We start from the raw sequence: 26,503 nt of genomic DNA, 5'->3' as shown, positions 1-26,503 counted from the left end.
AGGATGGGTGGCCCTTGGTGCCCAGGGAGGGGCCAGGGAGGGAGGCATGGCTCTCCTGCCCCATAAGAAGGCCCTCCTGGGGCTCCCAGGGCATTGCCTACTCTTTCCAGCTGCCAGGATGGAGGTCGCTCCCCTTGAGATCATAGATGTTGAAATCAGGTGAGACTCTACTCTTCCCTTCCCTTCCCTTCCAAGAGAGTAGCTGCTCGGTGTGTATGGAGGGGGAGAAGGTTGGTCAAAGGGAGGCATGGCCCCTCCAGGAAGGTCCCCTGCCATTAGCTCTCAGTGCCCCCATTGCCGGCCTTGCATTGACTTAAAAGAGGCGCCTAAAGGAGGGCCAGAGTCAAAGACTGGCAGAGGAAAAAGAGACAGAAAAAGATCAGAGAAGGGAGGGTTTCCTTTCTTTCTCTCTGGAATAGCAGACCTTGGGGGGGGGGGCTTCATGCTGGAGGGGTCAGGCTGAGTCTTTTGCCCTCTTTTTGCCCCCACCCCAAAAGGCAGAGCCCCTATTGCCCCCTCCCTCCCTTTGCCCTGCCTTTCCTGGCCAGACTTTGGACCCAGAGCCCCAGTCAGTCTGCCTCCCTTCTGCCTCTGGACCATTTCCCTTCTCCTTGGTCTCCCCTGATCTTCTTTTCTCTCCCTTCTGTCTTTTAGGGGTATAGTGATGCTGATGCCCACCCCAGGGATGCCCACCTTGATCCCGATGGACCTGGCTGCCAGCCCTATGGGGAGGGTGGCCCCCTATGACCGTAGGGCTGAGGTAAGACCCCCCCCCCCCCAAATTCCAAGGGGATGCTTCCTGGGCCCAGCTGGGAAGGCTCTTGGGGGGGATGGGGGCCTTTCTTGCCCCTCTCTTATGCCCCCCCCCCCTCGATCTCCTCTCTCCGCAGTTTGGCAAGGACTTCCTCCCCGCATGCCACGCCGCATTCCAACAGCTGGCAGGTGCTGTAGCACACGCCCTCGCCAGGAGATATACCCAGGGGTCGATCTAGGCCTGGCATCCCCTGGCATCACCTGATGGAGCCTCCCTCCTCTCGCCTCCAGTAACCAAGAGGAATAAAAGCTACTGGTTTTGAAAGCAACCGGGATCCTGGTCTCTTTTGGGGCTGGGGGGGGGCAAGGGAGGGGACTCCTCTTTTGGGACAGAGAAAGCCATTTGGGGACCACTTGGGCTAGCTCTTGCCAAGCTTGGTAAATGTCCTCCTGCCCCCTCTGCCCCTCTCCCTTTCAATGGGGGACCCTCCCCAGATCTCCAAAGAAAGGGTCCCCCTCCCTCCCTCTTGCCTTCTCCTGGGACCTTCCTCGGGGGCAAAAGGGGAGACACCGTTCCATTGGCACTCCAAATAAAGAGGCTGCTGGTCTTTGGCCAAGGGATCTCCCCGCTTTCTTGAACCCAGGTCCTCCAGCCCACTGAGCTGGCTCCCATGCCCAGGGACCCCCTCACCCATCATCCCTATGAACATGACATTCAGTGGTATATGGTAATTACTATGATTTATGAGTCACATTAGTACCAAAAAGCATTATTAAGGAGTCTGTCTGGTGTGAAATGGGAGGAGGAGGAGGTCAATGGGGGAGTGACACAATGAGTTTCTGCACCAGGGGACACTAGGGATGCTGCTGTGACTGAAAGGCCCACCTCTTGCCAATCCTGGAAGATGTCCTGCCCCCTCCCCTTTCCATAGGAGCCCCCCAGATCACAGCATAAAGTGGGGTCTCTCAGATCAGCCCCCCTCCCTCCCTCTTGCCTTCTCTAGTGACCTTTTCCTGGGAAGCAGGAGGAGGAGGAGGAGGCATCCCTTTCCAAAAGAGGCTGATCTTGGGCCAAGAACTCCCTCCTTCCTTGAACCCAAGTCCACTGCAGAGCCCCAGAAAGGGAAGGGGCCTTTCCTGAAGGCAGGGGCAGACCGGGGGGGGGGGGGAGGGTTGCCTTGTTCAGGAACCTCCTGGGTTTCCAAGTGGAAAGCTCTGCCTTGGGAGCAGTCCCTGGGAATCTCGTTCCTCATTAGGCATTCAGGGTCATTATGGTACTTGGCTAGAGGGCCAACACAGCTCCCCCTGAATATCTTCCAGAGAGAGAAGGTAAAGTACTTTTCTGTTTGAACATTCAGGGGAAATCTCAGCTAAAGGAGCCATTTCCCAAAGCAAGGTGGAAAGAGGGGAATGTTTCCTGTAACTTCAGGAGATGGCATAAGGAACAGCAAACTTTCGGGTTGTTGTCCTTGTTGTGTGCCTTTTTGAGATCCCTAAAATGAACCTATAAGAGAACGAATTCTTGGCAAGATTTCTTCAGAAGAAAGTTGTCATCGCCTTCTTCTGAGGCTGAGAGAGAGTGTGGCTTGGTTGAGGCTAGAATCAAGGCTACTACTACCTTTAACCCCCCCCCCGGGGGTGGCGGACCTATTAGGATGGTCCACCCTTGAAGGCTGATGGAACCCATAAGGTTCCAAGAAGCCCTAGAGGGGTATACGACTGGAACTGACAGCGATTCTGTTGATGCCCTGACCAACATCTGGGATACTAACCTTTCCAGGGCTATACACAGTATCGCTCCCAAGCGTCCTTTCCGGCCTGCTTCCAATAAACAACCCTGGTATACGGAAGATCTCAGGGAAAGGAAGCGGGCTGCGCAACGACTAGAGCGTAACTGGCGAAGACATCAGCGCTTATCCGACAGGGCACTCCTTCGCTCTTATTTGAGAGCTTACGGAGTGGCAATAGGTGCAGTGAAGAACTCGTTCTATGCTGCACGTATTGCGTCCGCAGAGTCGCGTCCAGCAGAGCTGTTCAGGGTTGTGAGGGAGCTAACTCAGCTCCCCCCTTCCCTGAGCCCTATTCTGGAACCATCTAAAGCCTGCTGTGACGAATTTAATAACTTCTTTGCGGATAAAATCTCTCGGATAAGGGCTGATCTCGACGCCAGTATTCATGCAGATCCTGTAAGAGAGACGTCCGAAGCATCCGTGGCCCCTGTTATACTGGATCATTTTGAGTTTGTTAGTACCGAGGAAGTGGACAAGATCCTTCGAAGTGTTAGGAAGATGATTGCTCTCTTGATCCCTGTCCCTCATGGCTGGCAGCTCAGGGGGGAGATGCAGTGTTAACACTCCTGCATCTCATTATTAATACATCTCTAAGAGAGGGTCTGTTTCCATCTAAATTAAAATTAGCACTGGTCAAACCCCTGCTAAAAAAGCCCTCCTTAGACCCCCTGATTCATAATAACTATTGGCCCATCTCGCTGCTGCCTTTTCTGGGGAAGGTGATCGAGAGAGCAGCTTCAATCGATCTTCGATGACACCGATTTTCTGGACCCATTTCAAACCGGCTTCCAGGCGGGCTATGGAGTTGAGACTGCCATGGTCGCCTTAGTTGATGATCTCCGTCTGGGCATGGACAGGGGTAGTGTGTCCCTGTTGGTGCTTTTGGACATCTCAGCGGCTTTCGATACCATCAACCATGGTATCCTTCTGGAACGCCTGAGGGAGTTGGGTATCGGGGGCATTGCTTTGCAGTGGTTCCGGTCCTATCTCTCGGGCAGATCCCAGATGGTGGAGCTGGGGGACTGTCGCTCCGATAAGAGGGCCCTTACATCTGGTGTCCCTCAGGGAGCGATTTTGTCCCCTATGCTATTCAACATTTACATGAAACCGCTGGGAGAGATCATCCGGAGACACGGGGCGCGGTGTTATCAGTATGCTGATGACACCCAAATAGTCTTCTCTGTGTCTCCGACTGATGCAGTAACTAAGGATGGCATCTCTCCTCTAGATGCCTGCTTGGCGTCGGTAATGGGCTGGATGAGGGAGAACAAACTCAGTGTGAATCCAGGGAAAACGGAAGTACTGGTGATAGGTTCCCCGGTTTCGGGTGGTGAGATCTGTCACCCGGTCCTGAACGGGGTCACGCTCCCCTTGAAGGACTCGGTGCGCAGCTTGGGAGTGCTCCTTGATTCGTCGCTCCAGCTAACTTCTCAGGTGGATGCGACGGTCAGGAGTGCTTGTTACCAGCTTCAGCTGATACGCCAGCTGCATCCCTACCTGAACCGTGGGGACCTTGAAACTGTTGTACATGCTTTGGTAACCTCTCGATTGGATTTCTGCAATGCGCTCTACATGGGGCAACCCTTGTACCAAACCCGGAAGCTGCAAATGGTGCAGAATATGGCAGCTAGACTGGTCGCTGGCAGTTCCAGGTCGGACCATATAACACCTATCTTAAAAGATCTTCACTGGCTGCCTATTCGCTTCCGAGCTCAATACAAGGTGTTGGTTTTGACCTATAAAGCCCTAAATGGCTTGGGCCCAGGGTACTTGGAGGACCGCCTCTTCCCATATAATCCGCCCCGCACACTCAGAACGTCTGGGACAAATCTGTTAGGAGGTCCCCAGGTCACATTTTGTGAGGACCTCACAGAGAGCTTTTTCCATCGTTGCCCCCTCCTTTTGGAATAAGCTCCCTATAGAACTTCTCTCCGCTGCATCGCTTGATTCTTTTAAGAAAAACCTAAAAACGCACTTATTCCGGTTGGCATTCCCACCTTAGCTAATTCATTCTGTTTTTCTCTCCCCCTGTTTTCCCTACCGACCCGGACCAGTTAAATTCGATCATCTTTTCCATTTCCTTGCCCTTGTTATGTGTGGTTTATATTGATTCCTGTTCCCACTTTGTAGTAACGTTTTAATTTTTATATTGTAACTGTAATTGTAATATTGTAATTGTTTTTATTCTGTATTGCTTAGTGATGTTTTAACCCTTGTAAGCCGCCTTGATCATTTTTTATGGAAATGCGGGGTAAAAATAAAAATTATTATTATTATTATTATTATTATTGCCCAAAGGAGCCCAGTGGGTTTCTATGGCCAAGTGGAGATTCATCTTCTGGTCCTCAGAGCTCTCCTGCAATGCTGAATACCAGCCTGGCTCTCACACATCTAGCTTTGGAACTGGCAAAACCACCTCGGATGATGGGATGATGGGACTTCAAGTGGGAAGTGGCTCTGACCCTTCTCTTCCTTGCCTAAGAAATCCTTTGAGAGCCAATGTGGGGAGCGGTCGGAGGGTTGGGCTCTGGAAACCTTTAGGATGGAGGGATGGAGGGAGAGGATGATGGGACTTCAAGTGGGAAGTGGCTCTGACCCTTCCCTTCCTTGCCCAAGAAATCCTTTGAGAGCCAATGTGGGGAGCGGTCGGAGGGTTGGGCTCTGGAAACCTTTAGGATGGAGGAAGAGGATGATGGGACTTCAAGTGCGAAGTAAGAGCCCGGGTGAAGAGAGGTTGGGGTCTTGGACTCTGGAGACCTTGGAGGGGGAGAGAGGGATATTTAAAATTCAAGATGACTTCAATAGTTTAGAAAGCTAGGCAAAAGCTAACAAAATGAATTTCAACACAGAGAAATGTAAGGTACTAGACTTAGGGCAAAATGAATAAATACAACTGAAATGCATAGATCTAGGATGGGGGACACCTATCTTAACAAGACTATGTGTGAAAGGGATCTAGGAGTCCAAGTAAACCACAAGTTGAACATGAGTCAACAGAGTGATGTGGCATCTAACAAGGCCAATGCGATTCTAGGCTGCATCAATAGAGGAGCTTGTCCGCTTCATCGGTATTTACAAACTCAAAGTGATCCAGTTTAATGGGGTCCTCGGAGTCACTGGATACCTCTCTTTTTGTTTCTGTTGTAATGCCGGCATCAAGATCAGCCCTTATCCGATCCAAGAGATTTTATCTGGGAAGAAGCCATTGAAAGCGTCACAGCAGACCTTGGTTGGTTCTAGTAAAGGGCTCAGGGTGGGAGGCAGCTGGGTTAACTCTTTAACCACCCTGAACAGCTCTGCTGGACGTGAGTCTGTCCAGGTAATAAGTTGTGACTGGATGCGAATCTAGTAAGCAGGCAGGTGTAGACCATGGTAATAAGCCAAGTGAACCAGGTGATTGAATTAACTAATTAGAAAGGTATAATTGCCTTGTGGGTCTTGGGAGTATTCATTGAATCCTGCTCTCCATGCTGCCCTCATGGTAATGTATGCATGCTGCTATATCAGGATTTTCTACTATGCCATTCATATTATTTTGCTTCACTTTTTGAGATTTCTAATAAGTAAAGTTTTTGTTAAATTTCCTCAAGCCTCTGCTGTTGTTTTTGCTATAATACTCACACCCCAACAGACTCTGCAGACGCAATACATGCAGCACAGAAGGAATTCTTTGCTGCATCCATTGCCACTCCATAAGAGTATAATAAAGCTGAAACCTTTCGTGGACCTTAAATGCATGTTAACCATTTTCACATTTTAACGTTATAATGTGAACTGGGAAGGACCCTGTTTTTTACCTTGAGCCTTGCGTCTGCAATGGGGGGGGGGGGGGGGTATGGTTTTCTTCCATTTCCTATTTCCCCGCCTCGGGTGCACTTCCTGGTCGCTATGATGGAGGAGGATGTGTGTTTCTGGAGCAACTCATGTTTGGGAATGTATATATAGGTGTGTATGTGCGTGGATGAGAATATACAGATATGTGTATATCTGTGTGTGCATATAATAAACTTACATATACATATACATGCCTATACGCATGGGTACATATGCATAGGCATCCACATATATATGTACATATATATGTGTGTGTGTGTTTATATATATGCGTGCATGTGCATCTACACACACATCTGTTTTTTCCATGTATACACATATATGTATATGTATAGATATATATGCAAGTGTCTATACGTGTTTGTTGGTATACATGCATATATATGTGTGTGTGTGTTCTTATGTTTGTCAATATACACACGCAGACACGTACATATGCTGCCATATCCATATATGTGTGGTTGTGTGTTTAGTTAGTTGCATGTGTTTCTTTGCATAGATACAATTATGTCTCTGTACACACATGCATATACATATACATATGTACAGGTATATATGTATGTATGTATGTATGTATGTGTATTTATGAGATTTAATTTTATTTTGACTACAGTTACACACACATATTCATATCTATACACTGGTACAGAACTGACTACATGTGCGTATATATATTCATCTGCTTTCATGTGTGTGCTTTGCCTTGGATTTGCGGGTTATTTTGTTTGTATATATCTGGATCTGTGCATGCGTATATGTATACATGCATGTTGCTATGACTAGACATTGTGGCTATAACAAAAAAACAGACATGCTTTGATGTGGCTGGCATGTACATATATATGTTCATTTATATGGAGCCCTGGTGGCGCAGTGGTTAAATGCCTGTACTGCCGCCATTCACTCAAAACCACAAGGTTGCGAGTTCAAGACCAGCAAAAGGGCCCAAGCTCAACTCAGGCTTGCATCCTTCCGAGGAGGGAGCTAAAATGAGTACCCAGACTGTTGGGGGCAAATTAGCTTACTTGCTGTTCACCGCTATGATCTTTGGAATAGCGATATATAAACAAAAAAACAAATATATATATATATACACACACACACACACACACACAAGCCTGTATACCTTTACGTATATGTATGTGTGTTATATGTATGTGTGTTTCTTGGGATGATGCATGCTTGTATCAGTGTGCACATGTGTCAGAGTGTGGACCAGAATCCTGGACAATCTATCAGTCAGCTTGTTTATTGAAACAACAGAACTTTATTGAAGGCTCCAAAATCAGCGATGTGGCATCACTCAGCTTCTAAGCTGAGACTGACCCTTCCCAGCCAAAGCAATGCATAAGTTCCCCCCCCCCCCCGAAGCCAAAGCACTCCACCCCCAGCAAAAGCAACAGGACCCCTCCTTCCCTGCACTAGTTCCCATCCTCCATCCCTATCCCCTGAGAAACGAAACTGCATTCCAAGTCTCTGCAGGCCAGCCTCTCAAGGACACTAGATAACTCACACCTGGTCCAACCTAGTACTCCATATCTCCATCTCTATAAGCTATGCGAAGCGCAACCCATCCCCCCAGCATCCACAGTAGAATACATCTGGTAGAATACTACAGGATTCTAACAAGATGCATGCATGTGTGGATGTCTGCATGCATACTAATACTGATTTGTGTGTATGTGCATTTTCTTTTCTGTATGATCGCCCGGCACTCCTCACGTACACATATATGTACATGCTTCAAACTCCACAAGGACGTTTCGATTTCCGTGCCAGTCAATATTTCTTTGCCTGCATTTCTTTTCATTGCAGCATGCCATGACACTCTGTTGATGGGCCAACTTTTGCGACACTCCAGCATCTGAGGTTGAGCCTCCAGCTCTTTGCAGGACTTGCTTCGCGGAGTCCTTCGCCTTGCTATCCTGGTTTCCAAGCTGGATGCGCACTTCCAAACATGCCTGCCAGCAATCCCTCCCTTCTCCCTTCTCTTGTCCCTGTTCCCAGTTCTCCAGAAATCCAGGACACAAGCTATGCATAAATAAATTGTTTTTATTTTTCTATACCAAAGTATAAAAGAAAAGGATAACATAAATTGCAACTGGCACCTGTTACATCACAGCTGCCGGAGGGGGGGGGGTCGTACTCTCATGCGCATGCACACACAGATACACACAGATACACACACACAGCAATAAAAAAGGGGAGAACAAAAAAAGGCCAAATTAATGGCACCCGCTGACTGTTCCTGCACAGACTGCGTTGGGGAAGGGCTGGTGGGAAAGCACACAAACACAGCAATACACACAAAATAAAAATACCCGCTGTTACTTCACAGCCAGCGGGGGGACGCATTCACAGACACGTACACACACACACACACACCAGGTGATCAGTGTGGTGTGGAGCACCACATACAGAAGTGGTCTATACACATTGCCTGCTGCTCCTGGTTGTGCTGCAGTTGCGCAACAACCTTCTCGAGGGCATCAATACACTTTAGCGCTGCAATGGCAAAAGGAAGTGTTTAGACTTTGCTTGTTGTTTCTTGCTCCCTCCACCCTTAAATTGTGTTAAGGGGGGGATGGGGGGACTTACCTTCCTGATGCTGGCCCTCAAGCTGTTTGCACTGGGCCTCCAGGTGAGCAATGCGGGCAAGCAATCGCTCTCGCTCTCGGCCTGCAGCCTCTGGTTCTTGTGGCGGGGCCTCTTCTGCAGCGTCACCTAGAACAACGAACAAAAACAATGTAAACATGAGTAATGCATACCTATCTATGGTGCCAAAAAGCAGTGTACCAGCGCCAGTAATAGGGTTAGGGAGCACACACCATGTACACACTCTCTAACTCTAATACCTGCCGGCGGCGGCATAATGGTGGTGCCCTGTATACACAGGCATTGCCATTATGACATCACAGCTGTGCCACATCCAAACGGCACAGGTGTGACATGTTCACACTGCACCAGGCCGTTTGTGGTGGCCTAACAGTGACGCTAGAAGGAGCTCCAAAACTGAGCTCCTTCTGGAGGGTGCCTCGTTCCTGGAGTCACCAAAAGGCTGCAGGAACAACGCCAGGGAGAAAGGGGCCAAGCGGTCCCTCCCTCCTCTGACTGCAGATCCCGGGGTGTCCAGGAGCATGAAGCCCTAAGGACACCCTTTTCCAGCCACAGGAAAAGTGCCGGGTTGGAGCCGCAGGGGCTGTCGGTGAGGCTGCCCTGCCTCCGACCCAGCAAAAAAAAGGGGCGGTCTGTACCCCACCTATCTATATCTATCTATCTATCTATAGAGAGAGAGAGTGTGTGTGTTATATAGGTGTGTGAATGCACACACACATACACAAATTCCTACATCCGTACACAAATATGTATTGCCTCATCTCCATCTTTGCAGGCATATATCTACACATATATATCCACATTTGCCTCTCTGCTGGCTGTGTGTGTGTGTGTGTGTGTGTGTGTGTGTATACAGATGTATAATAATAATAATAATAATAATAATAATAATAATAAATTTTATTTTTACCCGCCTCTCCCACTGGATCGAGGCGGCTTACAGTCTCCAATGAAAAGTAGCTCCTGAAGTTGTCTACTGACTCATGTTGTCATGACACCATTATATACACACAGTAGGGAAAAAATCTCCCAAATTCTAGTCTTCTAGCATTGCCTTCCCTTGTTCTTTATAAAACTAAAGACCAGAAGAGTCTTGAAAATAGCTTCTGTTGCTAAGTTAAACCAAGGCTATGAAGGATGCCTTTGCCTGGAAATTCCCTTCTTTCTTCATCAGTTCTGTCAGCACTTTGCCAAGAGGAGGCAAAGGGTTCTTTTCTTCCTCTCTTGTCCATAAGACTTGCTTCTGTCTCTCATGACAGATTGACAAACACAAACACACATGCACACATGCATCTGTTGTTGTGCATGTATATATGTGGAGGCATCTCTAAGTGCACTCAAACCTATACCATTATGAGCATACTTATATATATATGGAATGGTTCAATCTATATACATAGATCTTGCATACAACACATCTTCACATACGTACCCATAGATACCTGTCTGAATGTGTGCATTTGCATGCACATATATATGTGTGTGTGTGTGTGTGTGTGTGTAATACACACACACATATATAATTATGTGTGTGTGTGTGTAATACACACACACATATATAATTATGTGTGTGTGTATACACACAGAGAGAGAGAGAGAGTTGGCCCTATTTATACATGGATTTTTTATACACAGATTCAAGCATCCACAGTTTGAATATGTTCCAAAAAGTATAAATTTCAACTATCAAACCTTGATTTTCCTATTTTTATAAGGGACCTCATTTTGCTCTGCCATTATATTTAATGGGACTTGAGCATCCATGGATTTTGTTATCCACGGGGGATCTTGGAACCAAACCCCAGCAGATAACAAGGGTTCACTTTATACACACACACACACACACACACACACACACACAAATATATAAACACAAAGTATATGTACTCTGTGTAGATGTATGTTTGCATGTATGTATATATATATATATATATAAATTTTATTTATGTTTCGCCACCTCTCCCGATTGGATCGAAGCGGGGTTACAGACTAATAAAATCACAATATATATATTAAAATTCTCTAACCAATTATGAACCTTAAAATCCAGCATAATAACTAATGGTTAAAAATAACCATACAATACACAATATAATACAATCGACAAATAAGCAGCAACTCATTCAAGGGGCATGTCAGTCATTACCTTATAACATATCTGGGTATGCTTGCCGAAATAGTTCAGTTTTCACTGCTTTCCTGGATATCTCTAGTGAGGGCGCTGATCAGAGATAGATAGATTGATAGATAGATAGATAGATAGATAGATAGATAGATAGATAGAGATTGAGTCACAAATATGATCACAAACGCACACACTCATATGTATGTATATATACCTACATACATATATATGTATCTCCATGAAGCCATGCAGTGTTGCTTTGAAAGATCCCAATGATGATTTCCCAGCCGTATGGTCTTCTTGAGAAGCACCTTCTCAATGGCCTTGCACACTTGGATGCATATCACAGCCACCGTGGAGACCCACATCTGGAACTGCCGGGCCATCTTCTGATACATCAGCCAGAAAATGACGATGGTGGCCCTCTCCTCTGCTGTGGTGGCCCTCCTCATCACGGTGTCCGTTGCAGTGATATGGGGCTGTAGGACAGCTGCCAAGTCAAAAAGGCATCGTCAAGTGGCTCATCCACATCTCATCATCCCACAACTGGAGCACCTCCTCATGCCACCAGCACCTGACTATCTATGGTCTGATCCAGTAGTGCCAGGGATCCGGCAGTCGCTACGTGAGCGAGAACCCGGTTAATATGGCCTTGCCTTAGTAGCCTGAAACCCTCCCTTGTAGAGAGATCCCGGACCCCCCTGGCGCTCATCCACACACACAGGAATCCAAGCATTTCCCTGCGCCTTTCCTGCCTTCTAAGCCGCAGTTGCTGGTACCTGGCAAACAGCATGGCAAAAGCAGAAAGGATGAGCTGTAGACACGCATGGTGGGAATCTGAGTCACGGACATCGCGAAAGTGTTGAAATTGCTGAAATGGAAGGGAACATTTTTAAAAAGGAAGAAGACACGGAAATATATACGAGGCAAATATTCACGCAATCACGCAATTACACGAAACAGGAAACAGGAAGTTGTGGCCCTCTTCACCCCGGAAACGTAAAAGGTCACGATGCATTCAGACCCCCACTGAGCATGCGCAAGGGTGCCAATTCAAATCATTGAATCCACATGGTATGCACCGTTGTGGTAATACGTATCCAATTAATTTCCTTTATTGCTTTATGGGGGGTGGGTATGCTTGTGGGACTATATAACCCATCTGTAACTATGCATCTTCATTCCTGACAAAGAAGTCACTTCTCTTGTATGTGCACTATTTTCAATAAAGTTGGTACTTTTACAGCCCAGCCTCTTATTGGGAAAGGAGACTGCAAGCAGGAGCCTGACACCTGTCCTGCTCAGTCCCAGTTTGTTGGTTTAGAAATGTACTTGCTATTGCTATATTCCCCCTCCCCTCCACCACTTCCCCAGAAAGAATAAAACCTTTGCAAAATCCATGCTGGTCTCAGGCGTCTTTTTGTGTTCAGTGGCAGGAGGGGGGGCTGAGTGTGGATGGGAAAAGAGGGGCTCCCCTCTTTCAACAGAGAGTCCTTTGGGGTTTCCTGGCCTTTTTAAAATTAAGGTTGACTTTTTATTTTTAAAAAAGACAAGGGCATCCTGGGCATTGCAGTCAACATCATGGTGCGGGGCAAACAGACATGTTCCCTTGCACTATGCCAACATCCCCAAAGGTTTCCCAGAGATGGCCAGAACCCCACTCTCTTCCATGCCAGCATCCTCTGAAGATGCCAGCCACAGATGTTGGCTAAACGTCAGGAATAAATTCTTCTAGAATATGGTCACAGAGCCTGAAAAACCCACAAAGAACTAAAGAACTCTGCCATAACCTTCAATTGGTTGGATGACTGCAGCTCCCATCATCCTTAGCCAGGCGAGGGGGTGGATGGGGATGGTGGGTGGGAGGTATAGTCCAACCACATCTGGAGAGGGGGGGCACACTCCAGGCTTCCTTGCCTGGAAAAGGAATTGCTCCAAGGTTGCTTGATACAAATGGGGTTCAAGCTCAACATCATTAAAGACTTCTGCTAATTTGCTCTTTTACTACTCTGCTCTATTTCTAAGATATTTTCTATTTAGTCTAATATTCTGCCTTGACTCTAAGCAGCGGTCTACATGGCTCTCCACTTCTCCACTTCAGCCTCCCTCTCAACAACATCCCTGTGAGGTGGGCCAGGAGGAGAGAATCTGAACATGGGCCTATGGCTGTTCTGGGGGTTCCATGGCTCAGGAAAGACTCAGACCCAGATCTGCCAAGACCCAGCACCAAAACACTCCCCAAACAGGGGCAAATCCTGAGCACTGCACCCAAGGGCTCCATTTCAGATGCTGGCCCAGTCTAGATCCAGCCATAGGAAATCTAGCTGGAATCCCATTTTCCACCCCATAGGGTCTGTGCCCTCCCCCCGGCCACAATGGGGAGAGGACAAAGGGGGAGGCCATGGGGACAGTCAATGGGGCTATTTTGGCTGTGTCCCCCCCATTTGTGACACCCCCTCACATTGGAAGTCCAACTGGGACCAAGGCTGGTGTCTTTCTCTGGCCCAGCTAAAACAAGGCTTTTTTATTCAAGCCTTCAGGTTTATGCGTGGGAACCTCAAGAGGAGAAGGGAAGGCTTGCATTCCTGGCCCCATCCCAGGTGAAGTTGAATTGCAATTCCCAGCAGCCCCTTCTTGGCAAGAGCTGGGCCCAGAGACCCCTTGATGGGCTTCTCTGCATAAATAGAGGGACCCCTCCCACCCCATGGACCCCCCTGCCCCCCCCTCCCCAAAAGAGACCCAGGACCCAGGTTGCCTTCCGAGGAAAAGGCGTTTATTCTGCTGGAAGAGCTCCTGGGGGGACAAGTGGGGAGGGGAGGCTCTGGGGGCTGGGGAAGGTCAGGCAGAAGAAGGTCAGAGAGAGTCAGCAACACAAGGCCTCCTCAGCTTTCCCATCACAATAATAAACAGGTAATAATGGGAATAATAACTCCCATCGAATACTAAAACGGGTCTTGTCTTGCCTGGGCAAACTTGCTTCCAAAAGAATGTTGAGGCCTCTCTGTTTCTCCCTTGACACTGTTGGCCCGGTTTCCATGCTTTCAAAGTTCAGGAGGCTGCGTCAGGACATTCAAGCAAAGGCCCCAAGGGATAATATGTCTAGCATCAGGAGCAATGCAGAAGCCAGGGAACTGCAGCTGCCAAAAGAAAGGCAAAAGGAACACCCTGGACTCCCAAGGAGACCGAAATGCTTCCTTGTTGCAGACTGGCTCAGGGCAAGATTGAGGCAATGGCACTCTTCCTACCCCAATTTAGAAAGACCTGTTTGTTCAGACGCTTGCTTCGAAAGATCAATGAACACCCAGCCACCTGCTTCTCTGACTGACATTCTTTTAGGCAAGGCACAAAAGGGCAACCAACCAGGAGGAATGGGGAGAAAGAGAAGCACACTGTACACTCTGAGTTGCAAAGTCTGGGCAGGTGCCCTCCCAGGTGGGGCAAGAGAAGGCAGAGGGGCTGCAAGGACATTGCTGGCCTCTCTCTTCCCTCCCCACCAGAAGGACCCCTGTCCGGACTTTGCAGCTCAGAACCCCTCTGCCAATGCTTTCCCTTTTGTGCCTGGTCTTTTCCATGCCAGCCAGGAGGCAGGGCTGCCCCATGGTTGATCTTTGAAAGGCACTACGATGGGAGGGTGGAAAGGCTTTCAAAAAAGTCAATAACCAAAGAAGGGTAACCAACACAGACTGGACTGGCTTCAGATAGAAATCTCAGCCCTCTCAGAAATGACTTAGAAACAGACCTCTCTATCAGCTATTACTCTGGTGCAGTCACACAGTCCCTGGCCTCTCTGACTGATATTCTTTGAGGTCAGGCACAAGAGGGAAGGTGACCAGAAGGGATGAGGAGAAAGGGAAGCACTCTCTGCATCCGGAGTCAGGGCAGCGGGGTCCCAGGCAAAGGGAGAGCATCCAGGCCCTTTTGAGACAGTAGAGCGGCTGGAGGGACATGGCTGCCCTCTCCCTTCCCTTCCCTCCAGAAGAAACACTGACTGGACTTTAGGCCCCTGGTCTTTTCCAAGCCAGCTGGGGGAGGCCATTATTGATCTTTAACCCCCTTGTGTTAGTGTCCCCTGGTGCAGTAACACATGGAGTCACCCCCCATTGACCTCCTCCTCCTCCCATTTCACACCATAGAGATGCCTTAGTAATACTTTTTTTGGTATCAATGTCACTCATAAATCATAATTTCCATAAAGCACTGAATGTAATGCTAATACTTGTGACATAGACGAGTAGCAAAATTAAAATGATACCGTCAAATTACAATATCATATGCACAATCTAAATGTATTTACATTTACATCGTGAGGATTTGGTTAAAGTGTGATGTTTTTAAAGAAAATTGAAAAATAATTTTAAAAATTAAAAATTTGATTTTTTTTAAAAAAAGATTTAAAATGTTTAAATTTTAATCTCCTTCCACTGAGCTTCATCCCACTCCCAGCAATTCTCAAAGCATTTGAAAGGGAAGCAGGTGAATGCCACAGTCCCGTTCTGCCAAATGTTAGGCCTTTAAGGAGCAGTGGTATCATTACCCCTTTGGGTGTCACCTGGTGCCATCGGTGCCCTCCGCACCCCCAAGTGACCCCAACAGAGAGACCCCCATGGGCTTCTCTGCCCAAAGAGAAGAGCACCCTCCCAGCCCAAAAAAGACACAGGAGCCCAGTTTGCCTCCAAATCCAGCAGCTTTTATTTCTCTGGAGGAAGCGGAGGGTGATGCCAAACCTACTAGTCAGGTTTCTGCTGCAGGTGCCACCTGGAGAATCCAGATACTACAACAGCCACAAACTGATTGTACTCCTGGAGGAACAAAGTTGCCCAACTGCAGAGAGAGGAGAGGAGAGAAGGGGGCCTGGTGACAGTGGCGGGTGGGGTGGACTCACCCAAGAAATGGGGGGGGGGCATACCTCAAAGAAAGCAGCACCCTGCTCCTTCCCAAAGAGTTGGCAGCCATATCCATCACAGCCAGGTCCATTGGGGTCAAGGTGGGGATCCCTGGGGTGGGCAGCATCGCCATCCCCCCAGAAGGGAGCAGAGAAAAAAGCTGCGGCCAAGGAAGGGGTCCCTCCCAGGAGAACTGGTCCAGAGGCAGCCTGAGAATGGGGGTGGGGGGGTGGTCTGAGACTCCTTGGAGAAACAGGCGCTTGGGTTGGAAAAGGATGAGGATGAGGCTGTCCCGTCCTTTCTCACAGCATCTATCTCATGGGTAGCATAGCAAGAACAAGAGCAAGTGCATCTCTATCCAGCTTCTCAGTGCCCTGAACCCCCTCCCTCCCCCCTAATGCCCCCCCTGAGAGACCCCTCCCCTCCCTGGCCTCTGCCTCAGTCCTGGGTTCAAGGGGAAGTAGGGAGCCAGAAATGAGTGGGGCTGTCTATTCTGTGATGAGGTGTCAGAGGAGGGGGCCCAGGGGGACCCAAAGGAGACCCTCCACCTTCATACTCTGGATCCCCCCCAGTTGCTTTCCAGTGGAGCAGACTGTATTCTTCCTTTGCTGCTGGAGGGGCATCTCTTTCCCTGGGGGGGAGGACCCACAAGAGGGGATGGGGCTCCTGGGGAGGGCGAGGGACTGGCAGAGGGGCCAGGGGTCTTTAGGCCCTCTCTCTGGGGGGGGAGGGCCAGCTGGGGCTCAGCCTCAGAGGGAGGACATCATCATAATAAATTATTTATTTATAGCCTGCCCAATCACAAAGAATCCGGAGGGGTTACAGCAGTAAGAAAAATACATCGCAATAACAATAGAATCAAAATAACACAACAATTTACAATAATAATAAATAGCAAGAAGAAGGCATAGCAAATAACAACAATAATAGCAATAAAAACTGCATAACAATTAACGTATCAATACAACTTAAAATTAATCCCCAAAATACATAGCAAATAACAATAACAAAAGTAACATCAAATAATAATAGCAATAAATAGCAAAACCTGACAACGTCCAGAGGGCGAAACCTGCGAAGAAAGAAGGGAGGGAGGGAGAGGGAAAACAACAGCAACAGCAAGGAGAATTCTATATCACTCCTCAGTGCCCTTAAGCACTGGGCCCTCCTTGGACTGTCCTCAGGAGGATGCAAGGCTGAGTCCACCTTGGAGCGGTTATGGACTCGAACTCAGAACCCTGGAAGGGAGGGTAGGCAGGGGGATTGCCTGGAAGAGGGCTCTGGGCCTCCGCAAGAGGACGACTGGGGGCTGTCTGTCTGTCCGGGGGCGCCTTCTGGTCCAGAGGCCGGGAGGGAAGGGGCCACAGGGCCGGAGCAAAGTAGCAGCCCTTGGAGCCTCCGGCTTCTCCTCTTCCTCCTCTCTCCTGCAGAAGAAGCCTCCCTCCCTCCCTCCCTCTCTGCCTGCCTGCCTCCCTTCCTGAGGGCGCCCCCTGCTGGCTCCTCTCCCAAGGAGCAGGACGCCCTTCTTTTTTTGGGGGGGGGGGAATTCTTTAACTCGTTCCCACTGTCCCTCTGTCTCCATCCCCAGATCCGCCTTTCTCCCAGCCTAGGACTCCTCAAGACCAGCGACAAAAAGCCAAGCAAGGCAAGGAAGCGCACATCAGCCGCTGGAGGGCATTTCCATTGAGATAGTTTTTGGTGGGTTTTTCAGACTATGTGGCTTGTTCTAGAAGAGTTTCTTCCTGAACTTTAGGCCGTGAATTCACGTCGGAAACGGAAAGCTCCGTGTGATATACCTCGAAGTTTCACCAGCATGTGTGGCTGGCATCTTCAGAGAATGCCAGCCACAGAGAATGCCAGCAGCCAAAGAATTTCCATTGAGACCCTGTTCAGCTTTGGAGCCAGGAAGGGAGGGGGCCCCAAGGGAGGAGAAAGACGGAGAAGGAGGGGCCCACTAAAAGAAGGGACAGCACTTGCCCAGAGGGACCCCAGACTCACCCACAGACAGTCATAGGGGAATACGTGCCCCTAGGGAATCATGTTATAATTGAATGGATCATGTTTGAAAGTTGTACATTATGTACATTTCTGTTACCCGCTTTGATCTACCCAGGAAAAGCGGGCTACAAATAAACGATTTATTATTATTATTATTATTATTATTATTATTATTATTATTATGGGGGGTTGCTTGCCCATAGAGAATCACGGGGATTACTTGCCCATAGGGAAACATTGGGCATTGCTTGCCGGGGGTGGGTGGGTGGGTAGCCTTGTGTCCTTCTTGGGGCCCTTCTCCCTCTGGACTCTAGGGCCCCTCCTGTCTTGGAGCCCCACAGCCCTCCCTTGGCCTTTCTTTCCCCATAGGGCTCCAGAAGAGGCCTCTCAGACCAAGCCCCCCTCCAGGATTTCTGGGGCCTGAGGCCTCTTCCAGCCTCCCCTCCCAGCAGATCCTTTGGGGAGAGGGGCCTCTTTTGCCTGTTTGGGTGGGGGTCAAGAGAAGCCCTCTTGGGGTGAGAGGGGTCTCCAGGGCAGGCCAGGATTCATCCTCTTTTGGCCCCCAGGAGCTGCTGCCTGAGGCTCTTCCTTGGCTCTGCCCATTGGAGGGAGAAGGGCCAGCTCTCCCCTTCAGGGACCGGGGTCTTGGGGGAGGGGGGCTTGGAGGGAAGAACAGGGGGAGGGGACTCAGGGGCTGGAGGGGGAGGCAGAGGGGCCTGGCCTGGTTCCCTGGCCAAGTGGGGCTGGGAAGGAGGGGCCCCTTCCTTCCTTGACGGTTCCTGCCCCCCAAAGGAAAACCTCCCTCCCACGATCACTCCATCAATCAATCAATCAATCAATCAATCATTTTATTACAGTCAATGACCACATTCCCCAATTCATATGAATATATGAAATATATAAAGTACATACCTACTATGGACATTAGTAAGATACATAAACATACTGACATCAGTAAAATATGAATACGAAGGTAAATATAAGTCGTACAGAATATTATATAGCCATAAGATATAACTGCCTACACAAATATTAAACACATAATCATTGACTAAAAGCCTTCTTTTCACCCATCTTCACTGCAGCAGCACACAAGTTTCCTCTCTTGTCACCATCTCTGTATTCTTCCCCGAGATCCACAGAAGAGTATAAAAAGCCCCTGAAGGACCAGGGAATGCCTATCTCTATGAGTCAAGAGGAGTTTCCCAAATGCCAAGAGAAAAGGGAGAGTGCAGAAGGACAGGAGTGACTCTTTCCTTTTCCCCGGAGTTGCAGCGCATTGAGGTTGAAGTCTCCCTCCTTGGACTGATGGGGGCAAAGCACTGACTCCAGCAAAAGGAAAGGCTTTACCTTGGGTTCATTATTGAAAGCAAACGGATAAGTTCACCGCTTTGAAAGGTATCTCCCTCCCTGCCTTCCCTCCTTCTTTCCAAAGGAGCCTCCCTTGAACCAGGGCCCCTCTTTCCTCATCCACACTCAGCCCCCCTTTTGCCTCTCAACACAAAGAGACGCCTGAGGCCAGCTTGGGTCTTGCAAAGCTTTTATTCTTCTTTCTGGGGAACTGGGGGAGGATCAATAAGGGGGGGGGGGCAGAAGGGCTCCTCTCCGGCTGAAGGCCCTTATCCTGCCCCCCAAAGGAAGGAAGGGAGGGGCGGCTGAAGCGGATTCCTAGGGGCCCCTCTCTTCTCTGGGTCCCCCTGGATCTTCTGGCTTTCCATCCATCTGCGGAGAGAGAAAAAAGGGAGAGATGGCTGGGGGGGGGGGGCAAAGGGGGAGCCAAAGGGGGGAGTCCAAGAGGGACTCAGGCAGGGAGGCAGAAGACCCATTGGGGGTCTTTGGGGCTTCCACCACGTACCTGACCCTGGGGGGCACACCGTTGAGACCTCCATCACATGGACATGACCCTGAAAGGAAAGGGGGGTCATCAGCCAAGGCATCTCAGGGGAACCCCAGAGAGAAAGGGAGGGAGGGGGCCCTGAGGGGGGGCAGGGAGAGCGGTCTTACTTTTCGAGGATGAAGGGGCGGTTGAAGCAGATGAGATCCTGCGGGGAGAGAGAGAGAGAGAGAGAGAGAGCGAGAGAGAGAGCGATGAAGGGCTGGGAGCCCCGATCCACCGCAGGCACAACCACCTGGCACCCGGAGAGGAGGGGAAGTGCGCCTCCCTCTTTTGGGTGTCAGGCAGAAAAAGGACCATTGAGAGAGGGCAGAAGGGGGGGGGGCAAAAGGTGTGTGTGGGTGTGTCTTGGACCACTTACCCTCGTCTCCTGGGAGAGATCATAGATGACGGTGAACCTGTTGGGATGAAAGGCAGGGAAGGGGGCTTCAGCCCAAAAGCTCAGAGAAGCCCCAGAGAAAGAGAGGGAAAGGGGCACAGAATGAGAGCAAAAGAAGAATTCTTAGCCCTGACCCCCCCCCCTCCCGAAACCTCCATGTTTGCAGAGACAGGCACTAGAAATGGATCTGTAATTGTGGCCAAACCCAAAGGGTGCTCAACAATGGCTCTTTTTCAGCCTGGAGAGAAGTGACCAGTGGGGTGTCCAGTGGGGCTCTGTCCTGGGCCCAGGGCTATTCAACATCTTTATCAATGACTTGGGTGACAGAATTGGGAGCATACTTATCAAATTTGCAGATGACACCAAATTAGGAGGATTAGCTAATACTCCAGAGGACAGGATCAAGATTCAAAATGATCTGAACAGACTAGAAAGCTGGGCCAAAGCTAACAAAATGAATTTCAACACGGAGAAAGGTAAGGTACTGCACTTCAGGAGGAAAATGAAATCCACAGATATATGATGAGGGACACTTGGCTGAACGAGATCTTTTGAAAGGGATCTTGGAGTCCAAGTAAACCACAAGTTGAACAGGAGTGATGCGATGCAGCAGCTAAAAAGGCCAATGTGATTCTTGGCAGCATCAATAATAGTATAGTGTCTAGATCAACGGAAGGAATATGAAGTCGAAGGCTTTCATGGCCGGCATCCATAATGTTTTGTGGGTGTTTTGGGGGCTCTGTGGCCATGTCCTAAAAGAGTTTCTTCCTGAAGTTTTGCCAGCATCTGTGGCTGGCATCTTCAGGGAATGTTGGCCTAGAAAAGAGCTGGATATACATATTTTGTACTTTTTAAATAAATTATTATTAATGTTATTCGCTCAGCTTTAAAACAACATTGAAGACATACAGTCGACATACAAAAATATACAAAACATTTCACATCTTCTAAGAGGTATCCAAGTAATATAACTCCTCTTTCCCATCATTTCCACCTCTACAAGGATCTCTATACCTAAAATGAAGCAAACAACCATACAAATGAATAAAATCTGGACTTCCTAGTCTTGGGTTTCTTTCCTATATAAAATCAATAATATGTATATGCTTTCTTGACATTTTCTTTCATAAACAGGATTGTTCCATCATCTCTCAATTTAGGAACAGCAGAAGCCAAAAGATCATTCAAGCCCCAAATAATAGTTTCTATGTTCTTTTAAATACTTAATAAATGGATCCCATTTTCCATTGCTTTTCCTTGTAGTAATTTAGTTAATTTATCAGCCTGTATTTTTAATCATTTAAGGCTGGATCCAAATGTTGCAGTAACACAGAGCATCACACACCAGAGTCTGGCCCCCAGATCCTTCAGGGGCTCCTCTCTGGATGCAAAGAATGTGAGGGACAGCGCATGGGGTCCAAGGCAAGATTTAATTTGTTGTGCCTTTGTTAAATATAGAGACCAGGATTTAATTTGCAGTTGTGTTTGCAATATTCAAGCCTAGCTGAGTAGTGGGGACACTGTAGATCTTTTAATTGCAATGTTTCAGAACTGCTGCTTTTAATTATCTGTGCAATTATTTTTAATGTGCAAAACAGTTGAATCATCTTTTACTATTAATGTTGTGTATGTTTTAGCAATGTTATTTTTCCTTTAATTTGTAACCTGGGGGAGACAGGATGGGGATGAAGATAACAACCCAAACTCCGCAGAAGTGAACTAAAGCATCAGTTGGATTTCCCTTCTTTAGTGGCCCTTGCAAAATATTTTAAAAATATTCCACAATATCTGAAAGCACCCCTCACTAGTTTCTGCCCCAGGAGACCTGCTTTCTGGGCCCTCTGTGTCCCCAGACTGGGACTGGACAAAGGGGAGGCAATGGAGCGGCCTTTCAGCTGAGACACCCCATTTGCAGCACACCCTCCTCTGGAGGTTTCACTGGGACCAATGGTGGTTTCTAAAACAAGGCTTTTTATTTAAAAAGTTTTAAAAAATCAAATATAGATTTTTATCCAAATTCCAACACGTTCAGTATTGCACTTTACACCTATGCACTGTCCTAAAAGTTCCCTGCATCCCATGAATGCCAACCAAGGCCCTGAAGGCAGGACCCTTCTGCCTGCGCTGCTTGGCTGCATTGCAAGATTTGGATGAAAAGCATAAACTTGATATAAAAATAATAGAAATAGAATAGAAACCAATGCTATATAGGAATCACACCATAGAGGAGGCTCCAGCCCCCTTCCTCCCCTTCAACCTCAACCAGCAATGCAGCTCCTTCCTCAAGGCCCCCCCACTCCCTGGATCAAACCAGTAACTCACAGGGGCTGTACTGGGACGTCACCTCACATGCTTGTTGGTACAGAAAAATGTCTTGGTGGATCTGGGTAAAGGTATAGGTTTCCCCTTTGACATGGTTGTCTAGTTGTGTCCGACTGTAGGGGCTGGTGCTCATCTCCATTACGAAGCTGAGGGAGCCAGCCTTGTCAAAGATGGCACTATGGCCATGTGGCCAACATGACTCACAGAATGCTGTTACTTTCCCACCAAAGTGGCACCTATTTATCTGCTTGTCCTTTTACACACTTTTGAACTGCCAGGTTGGCAGAAGCTGGGACTAGTGATGGGACCTCACTCCATCATGCAGTGATTGAGTCTTGAACTGCTAACCTTGCGATGGTCAGAGTCAGTGCCTTAACTACTGAGCCACTTTTCACATAGAGACCTCTGCTGCTTTCCTTTTTTATTTCTCTACTCTATGTGTGAAAGGAATCTAGGAGTCCTAATAGACCACAAGTTGAACATGAGTCAACAGTGTGATGTGGCAGCTAACAAGGCCAATGTGATTCTAGTCTGCATCAATAATAGTACAGTGTCTAGATCAAGGGAACAAATAGTGTCACTTTATTCTGTTTTCATCAAGCCTCATCTAGAATACTGTGTCCAGTTCTGGGGACCACAATTTAGGAAGGATATGGACAAGTTGGAGTGTGTCTAGAGGAGGGCAACCAAAGTGGCATAAGGTATGGAAACCACTTATTATGAGGAGATACCTAAGGAGCTGGGGATGTTTAGCCTGGAGAAGAGAATGTTAAGAGGTGATATGATAGCCCTGTTTAAATACATGAAGGGATGACATATTGAGGAGGAAGCAAGCTTGTTTTCTGCTGCTCCAGAGAATAGGACCACCTGGAACAAGGAAAAGAGATTCCAGCTCAACCTTAGGAGGAGCTTCCTGAGAGTAAGAGCTGTTGGACAGTAGAGTATGTTCCTTTGGATAATGGTGGACCCTCCTTCTTTGGAGGCCTTTAGACAGAGGCTGGATTGCCACCTGTGTTTAAGGGGGGCAGATGAGGGAGGGAACCCCAAGAGTTCCTTGCAGTTCCATCACTTCATTGCTCAGACTTCAAATCAATGCAGACCCCAAGTCAGAATCTCTTTTGGGGAGTGGCAGAGGGTTGTGAGTGGCCCTTTGGCAGGGTCCATGCTCTACCCACAGCTGCCAAGGTTTGGTTTGTGTACCTTCTTTCATAGATCAAGAAATGGGGCACATGTGGTATGGCAACATTAGTTTGGTTAAGATGGCAAAAACTATCAACGAAGGAGAATATTTGCTTTCTCATGAACCTCTTGGTTCCCTTACCGCCTCTCCTCTCCACAATCCTGAATTAAAGGAGGGAAAGGATGCTCTGAACCCAGTTTGCAGCAACTGAAGTATAGTGAGAATGAAGGAGAGAGTGAGAGAGACACTGGGAGAGACATTTTCGAAGCAGCTGGGAAGGTGGGATGGAGTCTCCTTTCCCAGGAGATTCAGGCCAAAGCAAATGGCTGCAGCCTCTCCTAGATTGTGTGTTCTTCCTCCACAGTTGCTTTTGCCATCCTGACCTTACTCTGGCATTGCTTCGTCGTATGTGTATCTCATGACAAACTAAATTGATGGGACCTTTACTTTTTGAACAGGAGGGAGTGCTAGGACTTGCAGACAACAGCACTGGGGTTGGGAAGGAGAAGCACACGTTCCCTTCTGTGACACTGGCACCTCCGAAATCCATCCAGTGATGGCCACAACGCTTGTTTATTTCTATTTCGCAGCTTTGCCAAAGGAAGCCCCCCCCCTGCCCCCAGCCATATTCCCTGGAAAATCCTAGAATCTTAGAGTTGGAAGAGACCTCAAGGGCTGCCCAGTCCAACCCCATTCTGCCATGCAGGAAAAGGGCCTGGGCAAGTCCTAACCTTCCATTGGTTGGATGACTGCAATTCCCACCAGCCCTACCCAGGCTAGGGAGTAGAGGGGGATAATGGAAGGTATAGCCCAACCACACCTGTGGGGGGCACACTTCAGGGTTCTCTGCCTTGCAGGAGATACAAGCGGAGTTCAAGCTCACCATCATACAATTACTTTCCTTTTTTCACTTCTCTACTCCATTCTCAACCATTTTAAAGATAATTTAAGTTTAGTTGATTATTCTGCCTTCATTCTTATCAGCTCAGGACTCTCTACTTTTGCTTCACTTTCAACAACAGTCTTGTGAGGTGGGCCAGGAGGAGAGAAACTGAGCAGCCAAAGGCTAGCCTGGGAGCTTCAAGACTCAGGAAAGAGCTCCTAAGATCCAGATCTCCCAAGAACCGTCCCCAAAGCTCTCCCCAAACAGTGGCCAAACTCTCAGCACTGCATCCAAGGGCTCCATTTCAGCGACTGACTCAGTCTACCTGCTTCCTTTGTAAATCTAACTGGAACTCCCATGGATTTGCCACCTTGACCCTCTGTGTCACCCCCCCCCCATGCGCACACTCACAATGGGGACAGGACAAAGGGGGAGGCCCTGGGGAAGTGGGGCTTTCTTGGCTATGGTCCCTTAATTGTGGCCCCCTCCCCTTGGGGGTCTGACAGGTACCAAGAATGGTTTCTTTCTGTTGCTCAGCTAAAACAAGGATTTCTATTAAAGCATTCAGGGACAAATGTATTGCAAACTAATATATCCTGTCTTTGAAACAGTTGCACTTTTTAAACTGGTTTAAAGGGATAAATTTAAGGCACTGCACTTAGGCAGAAAAAAAATCAAATGCATAGTTATAGGATGGGGGACACCTGGCTTGACAAGATTGCATGAGAAAGGGGTCTAGTAGTCGTAAGACCACAAGTTGAACATGAGCCAACAGTGTGATGCGACAGCTAAAAAGGCCAGTGCAATTCTAGGCTGCATCAATAAAATCATAGTGTCTCAAGGAAAGTAATAGGGCCACTCTATTCCTCTTCCGTCAGGCCCCACCTGGAATAATCCTGTGTCCAGTTCTGGGCACAACAATTCAAAAAGGATATTGACAAATTGGAACACATCCAAAGGACAGCGACTAAAATAGTGGAAGGATGGAAACCGTGAAGCCCTCTGAGAAGAGACTCAGGGAGCTGGGGATGTTTGGCTTGGAGAAGACCAAGTTAAGAAGTGATCTGATCGCACTGTTTCAATACTTTAAGGGATGTCATATTGAGGATGGAGGAAACTGGATTGAGAGTTCCTGCATGGCATCATTGTATGGTATAAGACCCGTCTTACTCAATGTGCCGGGTGCTCCTTCTTGCTGCAGTGGTGTGCGCATCTTTTGATATATGTTAATTTTGATTAATTATTGTTTAACTGATTTTTTAACCTTTTGGATTTTGTGGATTTTTAACAGTGATTTTAACTGTTGTACACCACTTTGAGTCCCAATCTGTGGAAAAGGTGAGATATAAATCTGTTGTGACAATAACAATAACATTAATAAACCAATCCAAAGGACCCCAAAAATGAAGTCAGATGGGCAGTTGTGGCCCCAGGGAAAGGTCTCAGGTGAGGCTTTGTGGGCAAAATGTTCTGAAGGTGTTCATTCCTGGCTTTGCCAATTCTGGGCTCAAATCCCCTTCCTGCCCTTTTGTGGATAAGAGATTTGCCACATTAGCAAGCAGCCTCAGCAGCAGAGAAAAGGATTTCAATCAAGGCTCTTCTCTCTGCCTTTGGGGAGCCCTAGTTCCCTGGTGTTTTCTCTGCTTGACCAGTGCTGTCGGTCCAGTCCAGACCAAAGGGACCCTGGACCAAGGCCCCGAAATCCCTCCCAGACAAAGGAGACTGGGCATCTCTCCCTCGGTACTTGTCTTCCCAGGTGCCAACCCAGCAAGTGCTTCCAGTCAAGTACAGAGCCAACCCTGCCATTCGCTTCCAGGCATTTAGGAATTTAAGTAATTGCTGGGTG

Source organism: Sceloporus occidentalis, unplaced genomic scaffold (genome assembly GCF_023333645.1).
Source record: "Sceloporus occidentalis isolate IW3139 unplaced genomic scaffold, rSceOcc1.0.p SCAF_3, whole genome shotgun sequence".
NCBI classification, from domain to species: Eukaryota; Metazoa; Chordata; class Lepidosauria; order Squamata; family Phrynosomatidae; genus Sceloporus; species Sceloporus occidentalis.
The sequence above is the reverse complement of the archived record's forward strand: the minus strand, read 5'-3'. Positions refer to the sequence as shown.